Raw genomic sequence first — 24746 nt, 5'->3', positions numbered from 1 at the left:
GGTCCATTGGACCCCCAGGTGCCAGGGCGTATGCCTGGGCACACGATTCCTAGCTTGGGCAAGAAATGCAGTCATAGCCCCCTCCTGCTGGTTGGTCTGCTTTGGTCGGGACCGGCCAAGGATCTGGCGGTGTGGCCCCCTTTTATGAAAAAGTGAGTATTTGGGTGGGAGGAGCTGGGATTCCCTTGGGCTTCACTGCAGGAGGTGGGGCATGCATCATTAGAGCAGATTGAACAAGGAGCAAAGGAGCCTGGAATTTGCATCTGAAGAAGGGCTACCTCAGGACCCTAGAGGCCGTGGGCATGGAGGATGGGCAGAGAGTAGGGCCTGGACCACAGTGAAGGTTTGCTCGGGGAGGACAGCGAGAGGAGGGAGCTTGCTTAGATGACCAGTGAAGGCCAGTTAACAAATCCAGTCTTAAAACCCTGTTCTTTCAGAAGAGAAAGGTCAGCGTTTTATGTTGGAGAATTCCAAGAAAAATTGCAGAGAGTCCCCTTCCCTCCGCGAGCCCTGCAGAGGACAGAGCTTGGGCCCTCCATTCCCGAGGTGCTTTTGGCAGTGGTCTCAGGCATGACCTGAGGCCTCTGTGAGCTCTGTCACGGAGAGCTCTGCTCCCAATGTGTTCACCTGCCTCTGCTGGTGGGTTAGGAGTTGGGGCGCTGCCTGGAGGTCAAGGCACGTCGGCAACAGGTAGATGGGGATCATCCTGCATATCCAGCCTGGGTGACAGAGGCCATGTGTGGGTTTTGGGGATAAGAGGAATCATATCCCTGGCTCTGTGAACGCATAGCCGTATGGTAGTAGTTCATTCCTTAATTTAACAGATGTTTCTTGGCCTGCTGTGTGCCCGGCATTATGGTAAGCAACAGAGACAATAAAAGTAACAGCATTGGGACCTCCCTGGTGGTCCAGTGGTTAAGACTCCACCCTTCCAGTGCAGGGGGTGTGGGTTTGATCCCTGGTCAGGGAACTAAGCTCCCACATGCCACACAGCATGGCCAAAAAAAAAAAAAAAAAAAAGTAACAGCACTTACTGAGCCCCAACTATGCTCCAGAGACAGTGCCAGGCATTTTACGTTTACTAGTTCATTTAAACATACTGAGCCAAGTAAGATGTGAGATACTCACAGTTTCGATTTCGGGGTAGAAAATGGGTAAGAACAGTGCAGTATGTGAAGCTACATGATGAGGTGAAGGGCAAGGTTGCTATGGGGCCAGGTGGGCCCAGACCCAGCCTGGGGGAGCCACAGGCCAGGAAGGTGACTTCTCAGTTCAACCAAATGGTGACCAGGAGCGAACCAGGCAGGGAAAGAGGCAGAGGATGGACACAGGCCTGGGGATAGGGGAGAGCAGGCCCACTGGGGAGCTGCAAGTTACTGACTCTCTTCAGGCCTCAGTTCCACATCTGTGAAATGGGAATAATAGTTACCTTGCAGGATTGTCGTGAGGACTGAGATAATATAAATCAGTTGCCCAGCGTATGCTTTGGTTCCAATGGGTCCTCAACAAGTCTGTCATTACAATTGTTGTGGACCTCACCCTCTCCAGATCTCCCAGGTCACCCCATCTACCTTACTCATCACAGATAAGCACATCCCTTTTTAAAAAAACATCACTCCCCCGAGCTTTCAGAGCCATGAGCATCTTGATGTGACTGGTAAGATTGGGCACATGCACCGGTCCACGGAGTCAGGGGTTGCTGAGCACCATCAACGGTCAACAGAAAAGACCACTGGACAAAGAGTCAGCAAGTTTGGGTTTTCTCTTACCATGTACATGACCTTGGGCAAGTCATCATCTCCCTTTGCCTCCAGAGTCCTCCTCTGTTATACGAGAATCACGACACCCATCGCTCAGAGTTGATAAGGATTAAGTGGGATGACACGCACAGTGCCTGGGACACGGTAATCCCTCAGTTCATTAGCTTTAGTCTTCATCAGCCCGTTTATCATCATTCTCACTATCACTGATATCTGCCTCGCAAGTTCACTGGAAAGAACAGTGGACCAGGCGTCAGGTATCTGAGTTACAGGGGAGGGGGAGGATTGGGAACAATTTCAGATATGAGAGTGTCACGTGGCGAGAAAAGCCTGATGCATGTACCAGGTATTTATGGTCTCGTGGCAGAAGCAGTGAGTAATAATGAGACACTGATGCTACAAAAATGAAATGTCAGTAGCATATTAGAGGCAAGGAGCAACTGCACTGCCTCGAGGCCTAATACAAGCAATGCTTAATGCAGCATGAGCTTCAATTATAGTTTTACAGGGCTGGAGGCACAAGGGACCCCAGGTTTGCTGGCCCGTGGGGAATTCCTGAACTACTGCAACTCTCTACCATGTTACAGACTGTAGTAAATTTTGCTGCCTGTGAAACTGCTCCTGGCTTCTCAGAAAAGGGCTGCTTTGGTTGGGTGGAACAAATGTGCATTGGGGCCTACTGTGAGCCAGGGACACAGAGCTGAATACAACCTGTTCCTACTTTGGAAGAATCATAGTCTAGCAGGAGAGACAGGGGTGAGTAGATAGTACAATAATGTGCCATTGAGCGGTAAGCCCAAGGTATTGAGGGGCACAGAGAAGAGGCAACCAACTCCAGATGGAGTTATCAGAAAGAGTTTCTTGTGGGAGAGATGTCTCATGAGCCTAATCTTGAAGGTCAATAATAGCCACCTTGCATTAAACGCTTACTATGTGCTAGGCTCTTCACATACATTATCTTATTCAATCCTTTGACAATCCTGCAAAGTAACTGCTATTATTCCTAGTAGATAGAAGGGGAAATACTCTAAGAGATGTTAATCTGCCCAAGGTTACACACGTAAAAAGTGGAGGAGATGGGATTTGAAACCCTGTGTGTCCAATAATTAAGAAAAAAGAAGTGGGGGCTTCCCTGGTGGCGCAGTGGTGGAGAATCCACCTGCCAATGCAGGGGACACAGGTTTGAGCCCTGGGTCGGGAAGATCCCACATGCTGCAGAGCAACAAAGCCCATGCACCACAACTACTGAGTCTGCGCTCTAGAGCCCGCGAGCCACAACTACTGAAGCCCACGCATCTAGAGCCCGTGCTCCACAAGAGAAGCCACCAAAAATGAGAAGCCCATGCACCAAAGTGAAGAGTAGCTCCTGCTCACCACAACTAGAGAAAGCCCTCACGCAGCAACGAAGACCCAATGCAGCCAAAAAGAAAGAAAGAAAGAAAGAAAGAAAAAAGAAGTGAGTAGGAACAGATCCAGAGATGACCCTGATGTTGGAATTAGCAGGCAAGAACATTAAAGAAGCTACTATAAATATTTTCAAGGACTTAAAGGAAAAGATGGTCTGATTGAGTAAACAGATGAGGAATCTCAGCAGAGGAATGGAAGCAAAAGAACCATATGAATGTTTTAGAACAGAAAAATACAACACGAAATGAAATGAAACACTCACTGGATGGGTTTAACATCAGATTGGAGAGTTTGTGAACTTGAAGACAGTTCACAGAAATTACCCTATTTAAAGAACAGAGAGAAAAAAATTTTTTTTGATGAAGAGTACCCCAGTGACCTTGGAGTCAATATCAAGCAGTGTAACACACATGTATTTAAAGTCCCAGAAGACATGGAGAGAGAAAATAGGGTAGAAAAATATTTGAAGAAATAATGGTTGAAAATTCCTAAATTTGATGAAAATCACTAATCAATGGTCCAAGAAGCTCAGCAAACCTAGAAACATCATAGTCAGAGTCCTGAGAACCAAAGGTACAAACAAAAATCTTAAAAGCAGCCAGGCAAAAATGACATATCACATACAGGAGGACAACAAAAATCAAGGCTGACTTCTCATCAGAAACAATGGAAACCCAAAGGAAAATGGAATAAGGTCTTAAAAGCACAGAAAATAATAAACTGTCAACATAGAGTTCTATATCTTTAAGAAAGAAGAACGAACTCAAAGGAATTGAAAGCAGGGACTCAAACACATACTTGTATGTTAATGTTCATAGCAGCATTGTTCACAATTGTCAGAAGGTGGAAGCAACCGAAGTATTTACCAACAAATGAGTGGATAAACAAAATGCGGTCTATCCATACAATGGAATATTATTCAGCCTTAAAAAGGAGTAAAGTACTGACACATGTGACAACATGGATGAACTATAAAAACATATGCTAAGTGAAATAAGGCATAGACAAAAGGCCAAATACTGTATGATTCCACTTATATGTGGTACCTAAAAAGGCAAATTCATAGAGACGGAAAATAGATTAGAGGGGCTGGGGTGGGGAATGGGGAGTTATTGCTTGATAGGTACAGTTTCCATTTGAGGTGATGAAAAAGTTTTGGAAATAGTGGAGATAGTCATGCAGATTGTGAATGTAATTAATGCCACTAAAAATGGTTAACATGGCAAATTCTATGTCATATATATTTTACCACAATTTAAAAAAATCAGTAATGTAATATACCAAAAACCACTGAATTGTACACTTTAAATATGTGAATCATGTGGGATGTGAATTACATCTCAATAAAGCTGTTTAAAAATGAGGGGAAAATAAAGATATTTTCAGGTAAACAAAAGCTGAGAAAATTTCTCACCACCAGACCTGTGCCGCAAGAAACACTAAAGGGAGTTTTTCTGGCTGGATGGAAATGAATCTAGAGGGAAATTCAGATCTGAAGGTAGGAATGATGAGCACCAGAATGATAGAGATGTTGGTAAATATAACACGTTAGCTTTCACTTTCTTCTCTTAATTTCTTTAACAAAAAATATCACAGCTTAAAGTAAAAATGATAACATTATAATGTTAAGTTTATCACTTATGTAGAAGTAAAATATATGGCAATAATATCACAAAGGATAAGAAGATAAATGTAATTGTAGTCTTGTAATGTTCTTAAATTTGAAATGTGAAGAGTGAAATATGAAGTGGTACAATATTGATTCTAAGGGGACATGGTAAGTTAAGGATGTATATTAGAATCCTCAGAACAATCAGTAGAGATAATGAAAAGAAGTATGGCTAAAAATGCAATAGAGGATATAGAATGGAAAACTCAAAAAAAAAAAATCAGTTAATACAAAAGAACAGGAGAAGTAGAAAAGCAAAAGTACAGGAAAAATAGAAAAGCAAAAAAGCTGAGACAAATAGAAAAAAAAAAAGAAAGCAAGATTGTAGGCATAGACCCAACCACAGCAATAATTATACTAGATGTAAATGGATCGAAATTTCCATTAAAAAGCGGAGATTGTCAGACTGGATAAAAGAGCAACTATATGCTGCCTTTAAAAGATGTCCTTCAACTATAAAGACATAGGTTTAAATTAAAAGGACAGAAATAGATGTACCATGTGTATGCTAACCAAAGAAAAGCTGATATGTGACTGTCTTAATATTAGACACAGTAGACTTCAGAACAAAGCCTATTATTAGGGAGAAAGAGGGACATTTCATAATGATAAAGAGGTCTATACAACAGAAAGACGTAACAATCCTAAATGTGGTGGCACATAATAGCTTCCAAATGCATAAAACAAAACTGGCCAGAACATAATGAAGTGGGCACATCCACAGTCAGAGTTGGTTATGGTAATGCTTATTTCTCAGTAACTGGTACTGCAACTAGACGGCAATCTGTGGGCTCAGATGCTGCCCCCTGGGGATGAAAAGGGAATGAATAAACTGCTACCACGAGCCAGCTGTGTGCAGACCCTGTGTGCCAGGGTTAGCCATTTAATTCTCACCATGGTCCTGCTTGATTTCATTTGCTCCCATCTCATAGTTAATGGTGTCCCATTTTCCACTTGAGGAAACTGAGTCTAATTGAAACAAGATGACCTGCCCCTCATTGCACAGCCAGCTAGTGGTAGAGAGACCAGGCAGGAACTGAGAACTGTCCTCTGTCTCCTGTTCTTTCCGCTCCCACGAAGCCCTGGGGACCCTGGGCACAAAGCACTCGCTTCTCTTCAAGGCTCTAACAATAGCCCCCAGTGGTCACAGGGCAGGGATTTCTTGTTGTAATTTTATAGGCAGAAGCACAGACATGTTAACTAACAACCCCAGTATACAGGGTACTCAAATTGGCCACCATAGCCATCTCCCTTCCGTCTCCAGGCTGAGCCCCAGGCCCCTCCTCCAAAGGGGTCAGACTAGAAGCCCCACTGATGAGATCGATGGCCTGGTCTGTCTTCCTTTTTAAAGGAGCTTCTCCTTTTCTTTATATTTTATAGTCTTCAGTGATTTGTCCAAAACTATTATGTGCCAAGCACTGAGAAGCCCAGCCTGGGGAATCAGGGAAAGTTTCCTGGTGGAAGTGACATTCCTTATTTTCCCCATCGTTCCCCTGCCCTCCCAGCTCCTCACTGCTCCCCAAGGCACACATATTTTTTTATTACAATTTCCTCTATCCAAAATCTGTTTTTATTAAGGAACGATCTATACAGATAACAAGGAAAAAACTATTGCTCCCACCACCAGAAGCCGAAGAAATTATAACAACGTGCAGAATAGAGTCACAGAGAAATTCCTTTTCAACTCATTCTCACCCAGCTATAGACGCCCCGCCCCACGGGCATACTCACACCACACGCTCGATATACACTCATACACATAACCACTCGCACGCTTGTCCTCACCAGGCTTCCATACTCATTGGCCCACACTCAGGCACACACACAAACACACACACATTCACATATTCATGGAAATACAATCAGGGTTTATTGCGGCTTCAGGAAGACCAGGAGTGGGCTTGACGGGTATTCACGAGTTTTTGATGATACCTTCACCAGCAGGAAAATCATGAATTATTTATCGAATGATTCAATAATTAATAAAAGTCATCACAAAAAGCTCAGCCGAGATAGAACTCCGTAAATAATCCCTCGCTATCATCAGCATATGTGTGCGTGTTTGTGTTTATGTAAGAAAGAAAGAGAGAGGTGACAGTTTGAAAGAAGCCTCCTATTTTAAATTAGCTTCAAAATATGCTGTTTATGGCCCTGACTCAGTTTACAGGCTTTTTGTTTTTTTACCCCCTTGCAACTGTCGGGAAAAGAAATAGCCACAAAATCCCTCTCTGCAAGCTTACTCCCTGTTTCACTGCTAATGGGCTGTGTGGCCATCATTTCACTGAGATTTACCTCGGAGACTCTTTAAATATGCCACAAAAGGACAATTTACAGTAAGAGAAAAGACAAATAGCTAGAAAGCTTATGAAAAAATGCTTCACTCCAACATGAATCAAATAAATGGAAAAGCTGTACACACAACAATGGAATACTCCTCTTTGCTATCCAATTAGGAGGGATTTCAAAAAATAATAACATGACAGCGTTCTGGTGATGGTGCGGCAGGGGCCAGAACCCTCTCTCTTAAGTCACTGGGGAAGCGAAAGCCAGAGCAACTCTGCTTGGGAAGCAACCTGACAACATGCTTCCAACATCTGTCACAAGTCTGTAGAATGTTCACATGCCTTAATCCACAGCCACTTCGAGGACTCAATTCTGAGAAAACAGCGCACAGTATAGAAACGGGTCGATACGCAAAGATGTTCACTGCAATGTTACTTATACAAGGACCGCTCTGAGCACATGGAAGCCTGTGATCGGCACACATGAGCCCCTGGGTGCCTCCACCCTGCCCCCAATCCTCCCACACTCCTCTTTGCTCTCTAAGTTGACAATGCATACTTTTCCCTCTCTCAGCTGGTGGCCTTGCCTCAGCCAGGAGTCAAGTGGACAGGGGTTCCCTCCTTGTCTTGGCTTCAAAGCAACCAATGGGTACACTCCGTGCCCAAACCCTTTGCCTTCCCTCCCAGTACAGCTTTGTGATTATCCATGATCTCCTAAATTGGCAATTCCTCCCTCGCTACTGGATCATTCCCAGGAGCACATGAACATATTTTAGTATCTCCAAGCTTTAAAACCTTCTCTCCTTACTTCACATCCCCCTGCAGGGGTCACCCCATTTCTCTGCTACTCTTCACAGCACAAAAATTATGGAAAGCTCAGCTGAGCTTTGTTTCAGTCTCCATTTACCATCTTTGTTACTTCAGTACCTCCTTTTCCCCCCAGCTCACTCCAGCCAAGCACATTCCCAGCATCTTGCTGATGGTCATCAAGTGACTTCAGCCGGCCGCTTCCTCCTCCTCCTCTTGGCCTTCCCTACTCCTCTGGCGGCCCAGCTCAGCTCTCAGTGCTGCCCTTCCTCCTCTGAGAAGCCCTCCACGGCATCGTGGTCCCTCATTCTTGTTTATTTCTGCACACCTGGGCCACCTCCTTTGTCTGACTCCCTCCCTCCTGAGGGGACCCCACCCAGGCTCACAGCTTTAAGAACCACCCATATGCCAATGACACCCAAATGGACGTCTCTACCCCACTGGATCCATAGCTCTAGGCTGGTATTTCCAGAATGGACTTTAAGTGGGCATCGGAAGGAGTCCTCTTGATTACCATCCCCTCCCCAAATCCAGATGTGCCTTTGGAGGCACACCGTCCCCCTGGTGGTTTGAGCAAAGCACCTAGAAATGGAGAATATCTCCATTCCCCTTTGTCCGCTATCTCCTCTATCAGGAGGAGCCATTGACTTCACCTCCAAAATGCAGTGTGTCCCCAATGTGACCCTGTCCTCCATCTCCACTGTCACTACTCTGGACCTCACCTGGACCTCAGCTTCCTCTCCTGCCCTCTGCAGTCCAATCCTCCTCACACAGCAACTAGCGTGACCTTGAAACAGTGGAAGTCAAACCCATCAACTCCCTCCAAACCTCCCCCAGCACTTGGACCAGAATCCAGCCCCCTCGCCCAGCACAGGAAGCCCCCATGATGTACCCTCCCCACCTCTTTAACCTTGGCACATAGAACTCTTTCTCTCTTTCAGGGATGTGCCAAGTGGTTCTGACCTCAGGGCCTTTGCACTGCCCTTTCCTGTATTCTAGAATGGTCAGACAGCTGCCTTCTCGTCACCTCTCAGCTTAACTGTCCCCTCCCCAAGAGGGCCTCCCTGATCTGACCACCCCATCTGAAGTAATCACCGAGTCACTGTGTATCACTTCACCCTATTTTTGTTACTTCACCCTAGATTAATACTTTGCAGTACTAAATTTCAGATTTATTTCTGCTTTTTATTTTTCTTATTTAGTTTTTTACTCATCACACTCTGTATCTCTCTCTCTTTCCATCATCCACTTATCATTTATTTTTTATTTTTTATTTTTTTTAAAAATATTCCTATGCTTTTCCTAGCCTGTACTTCTATTTTTTTTTTTTTTTAAGTGGAGCTTGTTGAAGGAGATCTTTCTTTTTATTTATTTATTTATTTATTTATTTATTTATTTATTTATTTATTTATTTTTGGCTGTGTTGGGTCTTCGTTTCTGTGCGAGGGCTTTCTCTAGTTGCGGCGAGTGGGGGCCACTCTTCATCGCGGTTCGCGGGCCTCTCACTGTCGCGGCTTCTCTTGTTGCGGAGCACGGGCTCCAGACGCGCAGGCTCAGTAGCTGTGGCTCACGGGCCTAGTTGCTCCGCGGCATGTGGGATCTTCCCAGACCAGGGCTCGAACCCGTGTCCCCTACATTGGCAGGCAGACTCCCAACCACCGCGCCACCAGGGAAGCCCTATCATTTATTTTTGAATGTAAACTCTGAGGGCACTGTCTGCTTTGTTCACCACTGCACTGAGAATAATGCCTCACTGGCACACAGTAGGTACAAAATAATGTTGAGTGTTGAGTGAGTGAATCGATCTTTTTTTAAATGAGTGTCATTTAGTTCTTCTTTCAAATTATTATTCCATATTATTTCACTTATATTACATATAATTACATGTTTATGTATTTTACATATACCTCTATTTTACTTTACAGCTAAAAAAAGATAATTAAAAATCTACACTGTAGAAACATTTCTCTGAGTATGCATTTTCTTTCCAGTCCAAATAATATTGGACACAAAAGTACAGCATCTTAGAGACAAGGCAACATCATATCGTGGTGAAAAGCATGAACACTTTATTTATAGTCAAGTTCCTCTCCTGCCCTTATCAGCTGTGTGACCTTGGGTAAGTTACTTAGCTTCTCTGGGCCTTGATCTCTTCATCTGTAAATTAAACCAAACAACAGCCCTTGCTTTAAATGGTCGTGATAAGGACTTAAAGGCGTAATCCTTGAACCCGCTTAGCACAGAACCAGTCACATCACAGGGCTCCATAAATGTTAGCTTTCACTACTAATGGTGAATTTAGGTAACTCTTCAAGGTAGTCAGACACAGAACTCTGACCAGAGCAGTTTTTCCAGAAACTAAATCCATAAGCTACTCAGCTACGTGTTCTAGAAAACAGCTGGTCGAAACTCAGAGGAAATGGACACTGATTCACGTCTTATTCATTCCACAGATCTCTGTGGGGTGCCTAATGCATGCCAGGCCCTGGGTACAGGCCCAGCCTTGTCCACATGGAACATGCAGAATTCACAACATACCTCACCTGCCTTGGAAGGACAGAGACTCCCAGCGCAGGGCTCTGCCCTCCTGGAGCTCCATCAGCCCTTCCAGCCTCCACACCTTTGCCGAGGCTGTGCCTGCTACGATGAAAGCCCCTCGCCCATCTCCTGATTCAAATCCTATCCCCTAAAGCTCAGCTGCTAGAGTTCTTCCCTGACCTCCAGCTCCCCACTTCCCCCCTCCTCCCACAGCCGGAATTGCGCTTTCCTTCCACCACGTACTCACTGCTTTTTACCTGCTTCTCTTTCACGGAGGCATCACACGGTGTATTGGAGCTATTTTTGTGTGTCTGAGCTCCCCAGATAGACACTTGTTGAGGCTGGGAATCCCACCTCATTCACTCCATAACCTCAATGCAGAGTGCTGCAGATGGTGAAACCCTGCACATAGTAGGTGCTCAATAAATAGTAGAATGACCTATGGGGAGGGAATCTCCTGGCGATCCAGTGGTTAGGACTCCGCTCTTTCACTGCCAAGGACCCGGGTTCAATCCCTGGTTGGAGTACTAAGAGAAGACTGACTTATGGGGAGCAGAACAGCAATGGACCTGCCTTTGGGGCAGAGCAAGTTTAAGAGATGGTGCTTTGATCACCTGGTGAGCTCTGCTTGTTCCACCCCTAATTCCAATTCTCAGTTACTGAGCACCTTTTTTATACCAGCCCCCATGCTAGGCACTTTCTATTCATCGTTCCGTTTTATCCTCCCAACAGCCCTGCAAGAATTCTTAGTCTTCATTTTATGATGAAAAAACTGTGGAATGACTTGTCCCAAGTTACCAGTGACTAACTAGAGGAGCCTCAGCCCTCGGCCCCCTCCCTCCTGGTGCCCCTGCCCCAGTGTCTGCCCTCTGTGGTTGTCATCTACCTGGCCCAAACCTTTCACGCTGCTTCTTCTTTGATGAGAATCCCACCTCCAGCTGGATGGGAAACCCCTGCTGGGGCCCCAGGTCGGGAGAGCCAAGAGGAAATGGTCACAGCAAGCCACCCCAGGTGTGACCCGAAGCTTGGGGTGGGAGTGGGCTGCTGGATATGGCTGAGGCATGGGCAGGCTTTGGGACTGAGCAGAGGAGAAGTGATGAGGAGCCTGGACTTGGTGTCAGAACTTTGCGGGTTCCAGTCCTGGCTCCGCCCCTTGCCAGCTGTGTGATCGTGAGAGCACGGTGTTGCCTCTCTGAGCCTCAGTTTCTTCTTTTGTAAAGCGAGATCTCACTGGCCTGCTGGGGGCACTAAGTGAGGCTGTAGTGACTGCTGTCCGGTGTGTGCTGGGAACCCTTCTCTGCCCTTCATGTTCATCAGCGCCTCTAGTCCTCCTGCCAGCCTGGGTCATGGCTGTGATTACTCAGTCTTGCTGATGGGGAAACTGAGTCATGGGGTGATCCTGGGGAAGCCGGATTGGCAATGCACTGGTGGACTCCAAGTCCAAGTTCGGACTCTGCTTCCTGAGCACCGCCCCGGCATACAGCAGGCACTCAGAGAGTGCTCCAGAGCCCGGGAGGCAGGAGGCAGCGCCGGGGGCAGAGTGCGTGAGGGTGGCACTGTGACACTCAGGGGCGGTTAGCAGGAGGCAGTTCCCCGCAGCGCCTGCCGTGGGCGGGGCTGCAGGCGGCTCCTGACTCAGCCACTGCGGGGCGGAGCCTGCGTGGGAACTCCCTGGCGAGGGGGGCTCTCCACCCACGGGTCGAGGTGCCCTCCGAGGCGGACTGTCACATGGCAGCTCCCTGAGCCATGCAGCGCCGGATGTGGGCGAAGCCTCCGCCTGGGAGCTCGGGGGCTAGTCGGCAATGAGGGTGGGTGCTCTGTGCGGGTGCTGAAAAACAGCTCTTTTGGCTTCAGCCTCAGGAGCCAACAGACCCTCGGGTCATCCCAGTGATTGGTTTCTACTGCTTCTTGCATACCTCCTGGGGCAGCTGTCTCACCACTTGTTCCACTTGGGGTCAGCCCTGGCTTTTAGTTCTTTCTTGGATTGAGACAGCAGCTTCATCTCTGTGACAGCTCCCCATCAGATTCAGTTCTGCCCTGGGGAGACACCAGCCTTTTGTTTTATTGTAGTATTTTTTTTTTTCAACCTGCAGGGAGGTGGAGTAGTAAGGAGAGGAGGACAGATCTGCTTTCAAATCCCAGCTCCCTTCCTTACCAGTGCTCTGACTTTGGGCAAGAGGTCTTACATCTGAGCCACTGCTTTGTCACCTACAAAATGGGAATGAATAGGATCCCTCCTGCGTTTGCCGTGAGGATTGACTGAGAAGATAAAAGCCCCCAGTGCAGGGCTTGGCACATAGTAAGCACTCAATGAGCAGCAACCGTTGTTCAAATTAATTCTAATTTCTCTCCCATGTAAAAATCCCTTAAAGTACTTACAGCTCTCGAGTGCCCCCCAAGATCTCCATCCCAGGTTAAATCCCCCCTCCCTGGTTTCCAGAACCTCCCCATGGAGTGTGTGTGAGTACATGTGCGTGTGTGTGTGTGTGTGCAAGCACACAAGTGTAAGCAACTCAGTCACGACTGTCCGTGCTCCGCCCCCCGCCGGAGGTGTCCTGGTATTTCCCACCCGCCTTGCTTGAGCCGACTTCTCCTGCGTCTGCTTTATTTTGTCATTAGCATGGCCTGGGGCTTTGAAAGCAAATTCCATTATAGAAATGACAGCTGGCAGCCCTCGTGAATGCCTTCTTGCTTTGAAACGGATGATACAAAACTCTGACTAAGGCCTCTACTAGCCTCTGAAAGGCAGTCGGGGCTCAGGGGGCAACCACCCCCATCGTGAGCTTGGGTACTGGAACACCGTGCTGGGGTGTTGACTTTAAGTCCTAATAATGTTCCTAGTTTCCAGGCCAGCACTGGGCTGTTTTCACTCTGGGGGTCACCTGGAAAATGCCATTTAGGATTTTAATTATGTCCTGATACTGAGTCAAGTCCCCAGAAGGCCTGGTGAGGGGAGCAGTCCGTCAGGGAACCGAGTCTGCCTTCCCTCTGACAGTTGCAAACTTTATCACCTTGTCAAGTCGGTTCATCCTCCTGTGCCTCTGTTTTCTTAGCTGGGAAAGGGGAAGACTAATACCACTTCCCAGTTAGGATCTTCAAAGGGCTCGAAGGAGAAAAGAACGTGATGGCATGTCCTGCTGCAAAGAATATGCAGCTACTACCATCACTGCTGCCCTTGGGCAGGTTCTCTGGGGGCAGAGGGTCTTGAGTGGTGATGGCCTGTGTGGAGGTCGACTGGAGTCAAGCTGGAGGCAAAGCTTCCCACAAGGAGGAATTTTCAGGTGACTATCTGAGACCTGTTGTCACTGCCTGCAGCAGAGCTTCAGGCATGGGGACACTGCATTCATTGTCAGGAGCCCCTGTACAGTGATTACTAATAACACAGGTGTCTGGTGGTTTTAGCAGCCCTAACCCAGCAGGTGGATCTTTTCCCCATCAGATGTCACACTGAGTTTTCTCCCCTCTCACTTGTCAGTGGTACTTCCCTGGCCTCCGTCTTTTGTTGGTCACTTAATAGAGATAGATTTCAGGGACCAGGAAATACTGATTAAATCATATCTCTAAATTACTCTGCTGTCTTCTCCAAAACATTGATGATGGTTTTCTATGAAGGCCCTTGCCAACAGAGAGCTTTTCACTTCAGAGACCGGACTCCGTTTCTCTTTGTTTAACTCAGCGGCCTGCCCATGGTGGTGCTCAGAAAATGGTGTTGGATACATAGATAAATGGGTGATGGAGGGAGAGAGGGAGGAAAATGATGAAGGATGGAGAGACAGAGCAAGGGAGGAAAGGAGGGAGGGAGGAAAGGGTTAGGCAGGGAATGATGGATGAATGGAAAGATGGAGGAATGGATGGATGGAAGGATGGTGGTTGGAAGGAGGGATGGGAGGATAGAGAGATGATGAATGGATGGATGGAAATTCAATTTACAGCAGAGACCTTGTCTTTAGGAAGAAGCATTACTCTTTTTTTTTTTTAATGCAGTCATTAACTTAACAAATGTTTATTGAGCATCTACAATACGCTGAGTAATTGGAACACAGCAATAAAAGAGACACCATTCCTGCCTTCAAGGAGCTTCTCCTCCGCTGTGGAGAAGAGGTCTGTTAAGTTCGAGTGTAGATGAGGATACACAGTACTCAGTTCCCGGGTTGCTTGGTGGAGACACCCACTGCAACCGGAGGGGAATCTTCAAGGGAGAATGCTTCTTGAAGGAAGGGGAATCAATGACCCTCAGGCTGAAAAACACCTTTAAAAAAAATATATATATATATTTATTTATTTATTTTTGGCTGCGTTGGGTCTTCGTTGTTGTCCACTGGCTTTCTCTAGTTGTGGCGAGCGGGGGCTACTCTTCGTTGTGGTGTGAGGGCTTCTCATTGCGGTGGCTTCTCTTGTTGCAGAGCACGGGCTCTAGGCTCGCGGGCTTCTGTAGTTGTGGCACGTGGGCTCAGTAGTTGTGGCTCCCGTGTTCTAGAGCACAGATTCAGTAGTTGTGGCACACAGGGTTAGTAGCTCCGCGGCATGTGGAATCTTCCCGGACCAGAGCTCGAACCCATGTCCCCTGCATTGGCAGGCAGATTCTTAACCACTGCGCCACCGGGGAAGCCCTGAAAACCACTTTTTTACAAATTGTCTTGACTCATCTCTTAACCTCTACATTTGGTGTTGGTTGTATTTCTTATCAGGCTCTCGATCTTTTTTGGTTGTGAGTTTTATAAAGACTTTTAAAATAATGTGTTCTGATGCCTCCCTAGGGGATGCTTCCCTGATTTCTTTGACTCCCCGCCAGGGGAGCACGCTGGCCTAGGAGTTGAGAAGCCTGTTCTGAGTCCCGGCTCTGCTATTGACTTGCTGCGTAGCTTGAGCAGGAGGCTCTCTCTGCGTAGACCTCAGTTGCTTTGTCTGTAAAATGACCCAGTCTTTTCCACTCCAAGGGTCAAGCGCTGCAGTGTGGATGGATCATTGAACACAAGGTCTGCCCCAGAGTTGCTGTTTGTCTCTCTGTCTCCCTGCAGAGACTCTCTCAGAGTCACTCTGGACCAATCATTGCCGTACCTTACACAGCCTCAGGCTTGTGGCTCTGTGGAGACTGGGCCAAGCTGGGGTGACAGAGGGCCCATTTCTTACCATTAGCTTCAGGCTGTGCTCAAATGTTAAAATCCTACAGTGCAGGGTAGGGAAGAGCAGTGGGCAGGGAGTCCTCATGCGTGGGTTCTGCTAACTCTACTTTGGACCCTGCAGGAAACTCCTACACATTCCTCACACCCAGACCAGATGTCACCTCCTCTGGGAAGCCTTCCAGGATCACTTTTTGTCCACCCACCTCGCCATCCCCAACAGGGCCTCTGCTCCCTTCTCTGCTTCTTCTCACTTTGGGCTAACCTCCAGACTGGCACTTGTCACTCCCCATGGACTCTCAGCCTCGTGCGGGCTGGGCCATTTCTTCTTCAGCTCTGGGTTCCCAAAGTGTGGCAGGAGGTCTGGAATCTATCAGGGCTTTAGTAAAGTTGTTGAATAACTGAAAGAACAAATGACCACGTGATTGGATGAACTAAATGATGACTCTTGTGATCTCTAACTGGAAATCCATCCCACTCCTTCTCTGGAGCCTCCTTGTTTATAAAGGGCTGGACTGAACGATCTGAGGTCTCTTTCAGTTCTAATGCTCTAATTTGATTTAAATTTGTCAACCTGGGATGTTCCCAGCCCCCGGGCTTCCCTGACACACACGTACTCACACACACACACACACATTCACACACACACCAAAGCTGCCCAGTGCTTGGCCTCCCCGGCCTCTCAGTTTTGGTGGGTAACTCTCTGTGTGACCATGTTCTTTATTTGACAGATGGCAGTGTGGTTGTAGGCTCTTGGGGAAGCCATCAGCTCTCCCTGGGGAAGGACTGCCTCTTCTCTTCCTTGGCTCTGTGTGTTACACCCCAGGCCTTGGGACGGGTTCTGATATAAGTGAAAGCTGACGGGGATTGTGAAGGGGGCAGTCACATGCAGTTCAGAAAAATAAATCAGGAGAGACTTCCTGGAGGAGACAGCATTTGCGATTGGCCTTGAGGCAGAGATGCCTGGGAAACAACAGTGAGGAGTGTGCAGGTACTTTTTAGCCACAGCAGACAGTTTTCTTTTTTTTTTTTAACATCTTTCTTGGAGTATAATTGCTTTACAATGGTGTGTTAGTTTCTGCTTTATAACAAAGTGAATCAGTTATACATATACATATATCCCTATATCTCTTCCCTCTTGCATCTCCCTCCCTCCCACCCTCCCTATCCCACCCCTCTAGGTGGTCACAAAGCACCGAGCTGATCTCCCTGTGCTGTGTGGCTACTTCCCACTAGCTATCTATTTTACATTTGGTAGTGTATATATGTCCATGCCACTCTCTCACTTTGTCCCAGCTTATCCTTCCCCCTCCCCATATCCTCAAGTCCATTCTCTAGTAGGCCTGCTTATTCCCATCTTGTTTATTGTTTATTCCCATCTTGCCCCTAGGTTCTTCATGACCATTTTTTTTTTTTTTAGATTCCATATATATGTGTTAGCATACAGTATTTGTTTTTCTCTTTCTGACTTACTTCACTCTGTATGACAGACTCTAGGTCCATCCACCTCACTGCAAATAACTCAATTTTGTTTCTTTTTATGGCTGAGTAATATTCCATTGTATATATGTGCCACATCTTCTTTATCCATTCATCTGTCGATGGACACTTAGGTTGCTTCCATGTCCTGGTTATTGTAAATAGAGCTGCATTGAACACTCTGGTACATGACTCTTTTTGAATTATGGTTTTCTCAGGGTATATGCCTAGTAGTGGGATTGCTGGGTCGTATGGTAGTTCTATTTTTAGTTCTTTAAGGAACCTCCATACTGTTCTCCACAGTGACACAGCAGACATTTTGAGGTGGGGAATAACTTGAGCAGAGCTGTGATCTGGGAAGAGAAATCTGGCAGCGTGCTCAGGTGTAAACGGGGCAAGGAGTGAGTCTGGAGGGCTAGGAAATAGCAGCTACGGGGCTGTGGTGGGGAGGGCCCAGTGAGAAGCCATGAGTGACCAGTTAGATTTTTTTCCTCATTGTGTTTATTTAAGCCAACCTTGCCTGGACCCGTAGACTGGGTACGTCCTGCTAAGCTGAGGTGGACACTGGGCTTGTAGCCCTCTCCCCGTTCTGCAAAGGCACAGCCTGTTTAAGCAGAAAGGCAGTCGGTGCCAGGGGCTCTGGGAACATCGGCCAACTGCCAAGGCCAGTGGCTGCCGGGCTGCAGAGTGTGCCTTCTGGACCAAGGAGCCCATTCCAACAGGCTGCGTCATGATCCCAGATTCCAGGCACCAGCCTGGGCTTCGTCGTCGCTCCCTTCCCCTTGTCTGTTTGTCATCTATGGGGAAACAAAGTGAGTTTATGATCCTGATGCCATGTCGGCCATGGGGAGTGAAGGTGCATCTCCAGGAACCCCTCGCTCAGATGGGATCTGTAACCAGGCAGCCCTTGGCCAGAGCAAACCCAAGATTCAACCACAAACCAGCCCGTCTCCCACTGAGAGAAGAAACCCACACCTTGCCTCTTTCAGCCAATAGGCCCCTTAGGGCTTTGGAAAAATTGGAGGGGCAGGAGAAGAATCCTGGGGGCAAAGAAGAACTTAACCTCCTACCCAGCGTCAGTTATTTTTTGGCGCCATCACCCACAGGACACTTCCAAAAGGCACCCTGGTGACGTCCACATCTGACAACCTGAACTTCAATGTCCTGCCTGCCCCTCTTTTTCCCCCTGTCTTTTTTTATTTTATTTTGTTATTTTTGGCTGCACTGGGTCTTCGTTGCTGCATGTGAGCTTTCTCTAGTTGCCCGCGGCGAGCGTGGGGCTACTCTTTGTTACGGTGCGCAGGTTTCTCATTATGGTGGCTTCTCTCCTTGCGGAGCACCGGCTCTAGGCACACGGTCTTCAGTAGTTGCAGCACGTGGGCTCAGTAGTTGCAGCACGCAGGCCCTAGAGCACGTGGGCTTCAGTAGTTGTGGCGTGTGGGCTCAGTAGTTGTGGCTCACGGGCTCTAGAGCGCAGGCTCAGTAGTTGTGGCGCATGGGCTTAGTTGCTCTGTGGCATGTGGGATCTTCCCAGACCAGGGATCAAACCCATGTTCCCTGCATTGGCAGGCGGATTCTTAACCACTGCGCCACCAGGGAAGTCTTCTTTTTCCCCTTTCAAGATAACTTATTTCACCACATTTCCCACTCCTTCTCTGTTTAACATGAATACTAATAAAATCCAGCTGAGACTTGCTTGCTTCTGCTGCCAAGTGGGGACCGTGCTGGAGCCTGCCTGGCGTTGCGACATAGAATCCTTGTGCAGCCAGCTCAGTAATCAGATGAGGAGGCTGAGGCTTGGAGCAGTGAAATGACCTGCCTGTGGGACTGGTGCCCATAAGCAGGAGAGCTGGGGCTTGAACCCAGAGCTTGTGACTCTTGCCATCATGTCCCTGCTATTTCCTTTCGCCTTGATGGTAGGCGCTAATGTTGAACTGCTGACCCCTTTCTGTGGAGGAGTCAAAACACTAATTGTTTAACAAAGCTAAGGAATTTTTTTGGAGTAATCACTCCTGCTCTAGAACCTTCCATAGCTCCCAACTGCCTTGATGTGAAGTGTGAAGTCCTCAGCCTGGCCTTTTGGAACCTCCAGAGAAGGTGCACCTAGCCCACAAACATGCCTGGGTTCCAGCCCCACCAGCCATGCCCTGTCTGCCTGTCACAGACGGGTACAGATGTCCCTCCCTCCATGATGCCTTCAGAACTGTTCCTGACAAAGGGACCCCCTTCCGTGAATCCTTTGTGAATACCATTCTCATGTCACCGGGAGTGAAGGATTCGCTAACCACGCGTCACAGCCTTCTGCATGATTCCTCTGAGGCAGACGGGACACAGACAGAGAGCTGGGCGGAGAGTGAAGATGATGAGTCAAAGCTGAGTCATCTTTGCCCCAAACATCTCAGGACTGTGCCCCACAGAGCCACTCCCCCCGCCCTGCCTGGTCTTCTGGCTCTCATCCTACCCGTCTGGACTTTGGCTCGTGACCTGACTCTCCCACCTGGCCTCTCCCTTGCCTGGGCACCTTGTACTGGATGCCAGCCACTGTGCTTTCTTTGTACGATGTCATTTCATCTTCACAACAACCCTGGAGAGGTAGATAGTCCTGGTTCCATTTTACAGGTGAGGAAGCTGAGGCCAAGACAGGCCATTTGATTTGTGCAAAGTGACTTGACCAAAACCTCATAGCTAGAAAGACAGAACAAGTGTTTGTTCATTCATTCACTCATTCAACTAATATTTACTGAGTGCCTAATGTGTGCTGAACAAAATGGATTTGATCTCCTGCTCTCCTGAAACTGACGTTCCAGAGCCTGGGCCTGGACCCTCAATAGAGCACAGGGATCTGTTTTGAGGCCGGAAGATGCAGGGACCACGTGCCTCCTTGGATCTGACTGGCGTCTTCCAGTGATATATGGAGATTCATGTTTTCTTTCTGTGTTTCGGGCACTCAATCCATCACACTCTCTGGCATTTGGGGCTGCCAGCGGCCTGGGCTGAAATCTGATAGAGTCATCCTTCCTCCCATTTAATCTTTAAAATGAGAGTCGAAGGGCTGTTGGTCACTTTCATGAGAGGCAAGAGATGATGGCAGCCTGATGGGGCTGTAATTTCCCACGCCCCGTCTTCTCTCCCATCCTACCAATTGATGGGACAAGGCTGCTTACCTTCAGGGACTATATACTCTGTCATCCCAGCCATGTGTTCTCTGTTGCCTCCTATTTGATTCTCCCTCAGCTTGTCAAGTCGGAGCCTGTGGGGTTAGGAGCAGAGTCAAGACACATCTCCGGGTCCGCCGAGGAAGCCAGCCTGGCTCCAACAGCCAGGCCAAGAGTTTCCACTTGTGCGGGCAGCACTGTAGCCGGAGGTGGAGGGGTCGGAGAGGAGCAAGCCGGCCTCCCATTGCCAGGTTTTCTGAGGATTAATGCCTGGAGAGGGGGAGGAGGAGTTAGGAGGAATCACTGTGTCTAGAACTTGCCCTCAAGCTTTTTAGGAGGTTGGGAGAGAAATTAAGAAATACTATTTTGGAGATTCAACCCTTGTCAGTTGAATCATTTGCAAATATTTTCTCCCATTCTGTAGGTTGTCTTTTCGGTTTTTTTATACTATACTGCAATTAAAAAAAAAAAAGAAATAATGTCAGCAGTTGGTTCATTATGAGTCACACTCTGTGCTAGATCCTTTTCAGATATTTACTATCTCATTTAACCCCCATAACAATTGGGTGAAAGAGACATTCTTGACTCAGTTTTACAGACAGGGAAACTGAGACTCACAGAGGCCAAGCACCTTGCCAAGGTGGTACGGTAACTGAGCTGGGATTTAGACCCAGAGCCTCAGCCCGTGACTTTCCATTGTGCCGCTGAGGAGGTCCAGAAGCTTTGGGCTTAAGGGATTCACACATATGAAGTCATAAGAGACTGTTGTACAAACCAGAACGCAGAGTTATTGGTTTACCGCTTTGATATAACTTCTGCAGGCTCCGGAATACTCCTGGCCATCATGGCTGAATTAGTCAGCCTCTGGTTTTCAGTAGGCACAAAAGCAGAGGAAGCAAAGTTACACATTCTTGGGGGATGTTTCACTGAGGCTGCGGAAAAGCCTGATTAATTCTCCCACCACGTGTGTGAGGCTCTCTAGTGGGTGGATGGAGGCTTCCACCAGCTGCTAGCGGAACACTGATAAATCTTCCCTCTTTGCCTTCCTTTTTTTTTTTTTTTTTTCCTAAATCCCTTCTAGACCACCGTCCCGGATATCTATGGCTGTAACAAAACAACCCAAACTTAGTGACAAAATCCCCATTATTTTGTTGCAAGTACAAATTCTGTGGGTCAAAAATTCAGACAGGGCACAGAGGGGATGGGTTGTCTCCACGTTGTCAGAGGCCTCAGTTGGGGAGTCCCCAAAGCTAGGGATGACTCAAATGGCTGGGAGCTGGAATCATCTGTAAGCTTCTTTACTCACACGTCTGGTTCCCTGGGCTGGGGTGCCTGTTTGGGTCTCTTTTTCTGTGTGATCTGCATGTGGTCTTGTTAGCACAAGTTCATGTGCCTGACACACAGTGAGGCCAAACAAACCGAAACATTGGAGTTTGGAGCAGAGAAAGGTTTATTGCAGGGCCAAACAAGGAGATGGGTAGCTCATGTCCTAAAAAGCCCCGAGCTCTCTGAAGGGTTTCGGCAAAGCATTTTTAAAAGCCAGGTGAGGGAGGATACGTGATCAGCTAGTGCACAATTCTCTGGTTGGTTGATGGTGAGGGAATAGTGTCACAGGGGTTCACAGTACCAGTCCTTAGGCTCCAGGAGGCCTGGGGCTGTGTGCTCATGGTCATCAAGTTGTTAACATCTTCCATTTGGTGGGGGGCGGGAGGGGGTATGGTTTCCCATCTGTAAAACAAGTCAGGAAATGTGCATCCAATACTGTTTTCTAGGTACTTCAGAGAGAGGAGCTAAAGCAGAGGATATGGGGAAAGGCCTGTCCCGGGAGGGCCGCATAGGGTCCTGCTCAGTCACAGTCTCACCCCTGCAGCTTCAGGCGTCAGGAGAGTCAGACTCCTAATTAACGGTGGCTCAGGGCTCCAAAAGCAGAAGGCCCAGCCAACAAGGCAGAAGCCGCATCGCTGTTCACGGCTCAGCCTCAGAGGTCACATGCCATCACTTCTGCTATACTCTATTGGTGGAAGCAGTTGCAAGTGCATCCGGATTCCAGCAGAGAGAATATAGACTCATGTCTTGAAAGGAAGAATGTTGAAGAATTTACAGCAGTGTTTCAAAACCACCGTAATCACCTGCATTGTTTGTACATTCTTTCTTTAGAAAAAAAACACAGCTGAATGAATCCATAGGTGGCTTTCTTTTCATGATCCAGCCTCACTTTCCCAAGAGAATAGCTAAGAAAAAGAAGCAATTAGTAAGCACTTACTTTGGCTGCACGAACAACTTCACATGAGGAATGTGCTATCGTGTTCCCATTTTACAGATGGGAAACCAAGGCTTCCAGCAGGCCAGGAGGTCGCCCCATCACCAGCGAGGAAGTGTCAGAGGAAAGAGCCACATCTAGAGCTCCTTGTTTTCAGAGCTCATGTCCTTAATGCCCTACTCCCCACGACACTGCCGGTGAGCTCACTTGGCCCAGTTTTATTGGCAGGACCTGGCTGTTTCCCACAAGTCTTCTGTTATCACTGATGCTCTCCCCATTTATCACAAGTGAGTTCTTCCTGCTCTCACTCCCAGAAAGAAATCTTATCTCCATGTTCCAGGGACACCTGGTTCTCCACTAGTTCTGGCTACAATTGGTATATGTTTGGCATCTTACTGAATGGTTTCACTATAAAAATGCATTATGAAACCATAATTATTAAAACTGAGAACAACCCAAATTTATTTTCAGCTGGGAAATGGATAAACAAACTGTGATGCATGCATACAATGAAGTAATACCCAACTATAAGAAGAGATGAACTACTGATAGTCACAACAACATGGATAACCTCAGATGCCTTATGCTGAGTGGGAGAAGCCAGACTCAAAAGGCTGCAAACTGTCAGATTCCATTTATGTAACAGCCTGGAAAAGGCCAAACTGCTGAGACAGAAGACTGAGAGGTGGGGAAGGCATTCACTACAAAAGGACTTGGTAGAGAGCATGAAATATTATTCAACCTGAAAAAGGAAAGAAGTTCTGACATTTGCTACAACATGGATGAACATTGAGGACATATGTTAAGTGAAATAAGCCAGTCACAAAAAGACAAATACTGTGTGATCTCATTTATATGAGGTATCTAAAGTCTTCAAATTTGTAGAAACAGAAAGTAGAAGGGTGGTAGCCAGGGGTTGAAGGGAGAGGGAATGAGGAGTTGTATTTAATGGATACAGAGTTACAGTTGTAAAAGTCCTGGTGATCTATTGCACAACCATGTAAATATACTTAACACTACTGGCTAGTACTATAGTACTACTATACTTAACACTAGTACTATAGTACTACTATACTTAACACTTAAAAATGGTCAAGATGGCAAATTTTATGTTACGTGAGTTTTTTAAATTATAATTTAAAGTTAAAAAATTAATTTTAAAAAAGCATGATAGTTTTTTTTGAGGTAGTGGAACTATTCTATACATTAACTGTGATGGTGATTCCCCAACTGTATGTGTTTGCCAAACTCATTAAACTGGACACTAACAAGGGAAAATTTTACTATAGGTAAATTAATACTCAACAAATCTGACTTTAAAACAAAAAGAACATGATTCTGGCACAGAAATAGTCCACTCAATCATTCAATGTGTATTTCTTGAGTAATTACTTTTTGATAGGCACCATTCCAGCTAGCCACTGGTGGTACCAAGATGACTGTCATGGAGTTTACATTTTTATGAGAATGTAATAAAATGTAATGATCAGACAGACTAATGGAATAAAAGACATTGTCCAGAGATAGACACAGATACATGTATATGCATATAAATTTAATAAAGGATAAAGATGGCATTCCAAATAATAGAGGAAAATTGACTATTCAATAATTTCTAACTTTATACTATTGATATATCCCCAAATAAATTCCATATAATGACTAAAATTTTAAAAAGTTAATGTTAAAAATATAGAAACCATGAAGAATAAAGAAAATATAAATATTTATGTAATCTTGGCCTGGGGAAGAGCTTTCTAAGCATGAAACCAAAGGCAAATCCATAAAAAAAAGATTAATAGGTTTGACCACATATAAATTGAAAAGCCTGACCTCAAAACCAGTGGAAACTGGAAGGTGAGAGGAGGAGAGAAAGGACTGTCTTTTGGCTTCCACCTGAGGTCTGTACCCCACCAGCAGCAGCCATGCCATTTGTACCCTCTGGAGTAGCACCATCCGGAAGTCTAAATATCAGACATGTGGTGCTCCATCAGAGATCACTTGTGGGCCCTCCTCTTAGATGTCTGAGCACCAGTTGTCAGTGCTCCCTCGAGAGTTCCAAGCACTGACATTGTGGTGTCTCCTGTAGGAATCTAAGCATGAGATTTAGGGGGGCTCCTCCTCCACACTCCTGAGTTCTAATAACATCAACTCTTTCCTTTGGTTCTCCAAGTCCTGGGGATGGTAACTGCTTCCTGCAGTTATTAATCTCTGAGTTATCTCAGCATCTTTTTGCTTTTCATCTTCTTAACACCTATATAATTAATTC

General features: G+C 46.7%; 1 long non-coding RNA gene and 1 pseudogene across 2 annotated transcripts in view; one reads left to right on the top strand and one right to left on the bottom strand.

Annotated features, from left to right (window-relative positions):
• LOC309625277 (regulatory factor X-associated protein pseudogene) overlaps positions 1-24746 on the top strand; it is a 228078-nt pseudogene that overhangs the window by 37568 nt on the left and 165764 nt on the right. The window lies entirely within an intron of this gene.
• On the bottom strand, positions 16599-23525 carry LOC309626662. The gene is made up of 2 exons (XR_014243347.1): positions 22481-23525; positions 16599-20312 (listed from the first exon to the last, which is right to left on the bottom strand). It is a non-coding gene; the product is annotated as an uncharacterized lncRNA (long non-coding RNA).

The sequence above is a fragment of the Balaenoptera borealis genome (assembly GCF_965194805.1).
Source record: "Balaenoptera borealis genome assembly, chromosome: 3".
Lineage (NCBI taxonomy): Eukaryota > Metazoa > Chordata > Mammalia > Artiodactyla > Balaenopteridae > Balaenoptera > Balaenoptera borealis.
This window is presented reverse-complemented; position numbering and strand designations above follow the sequence as displayed.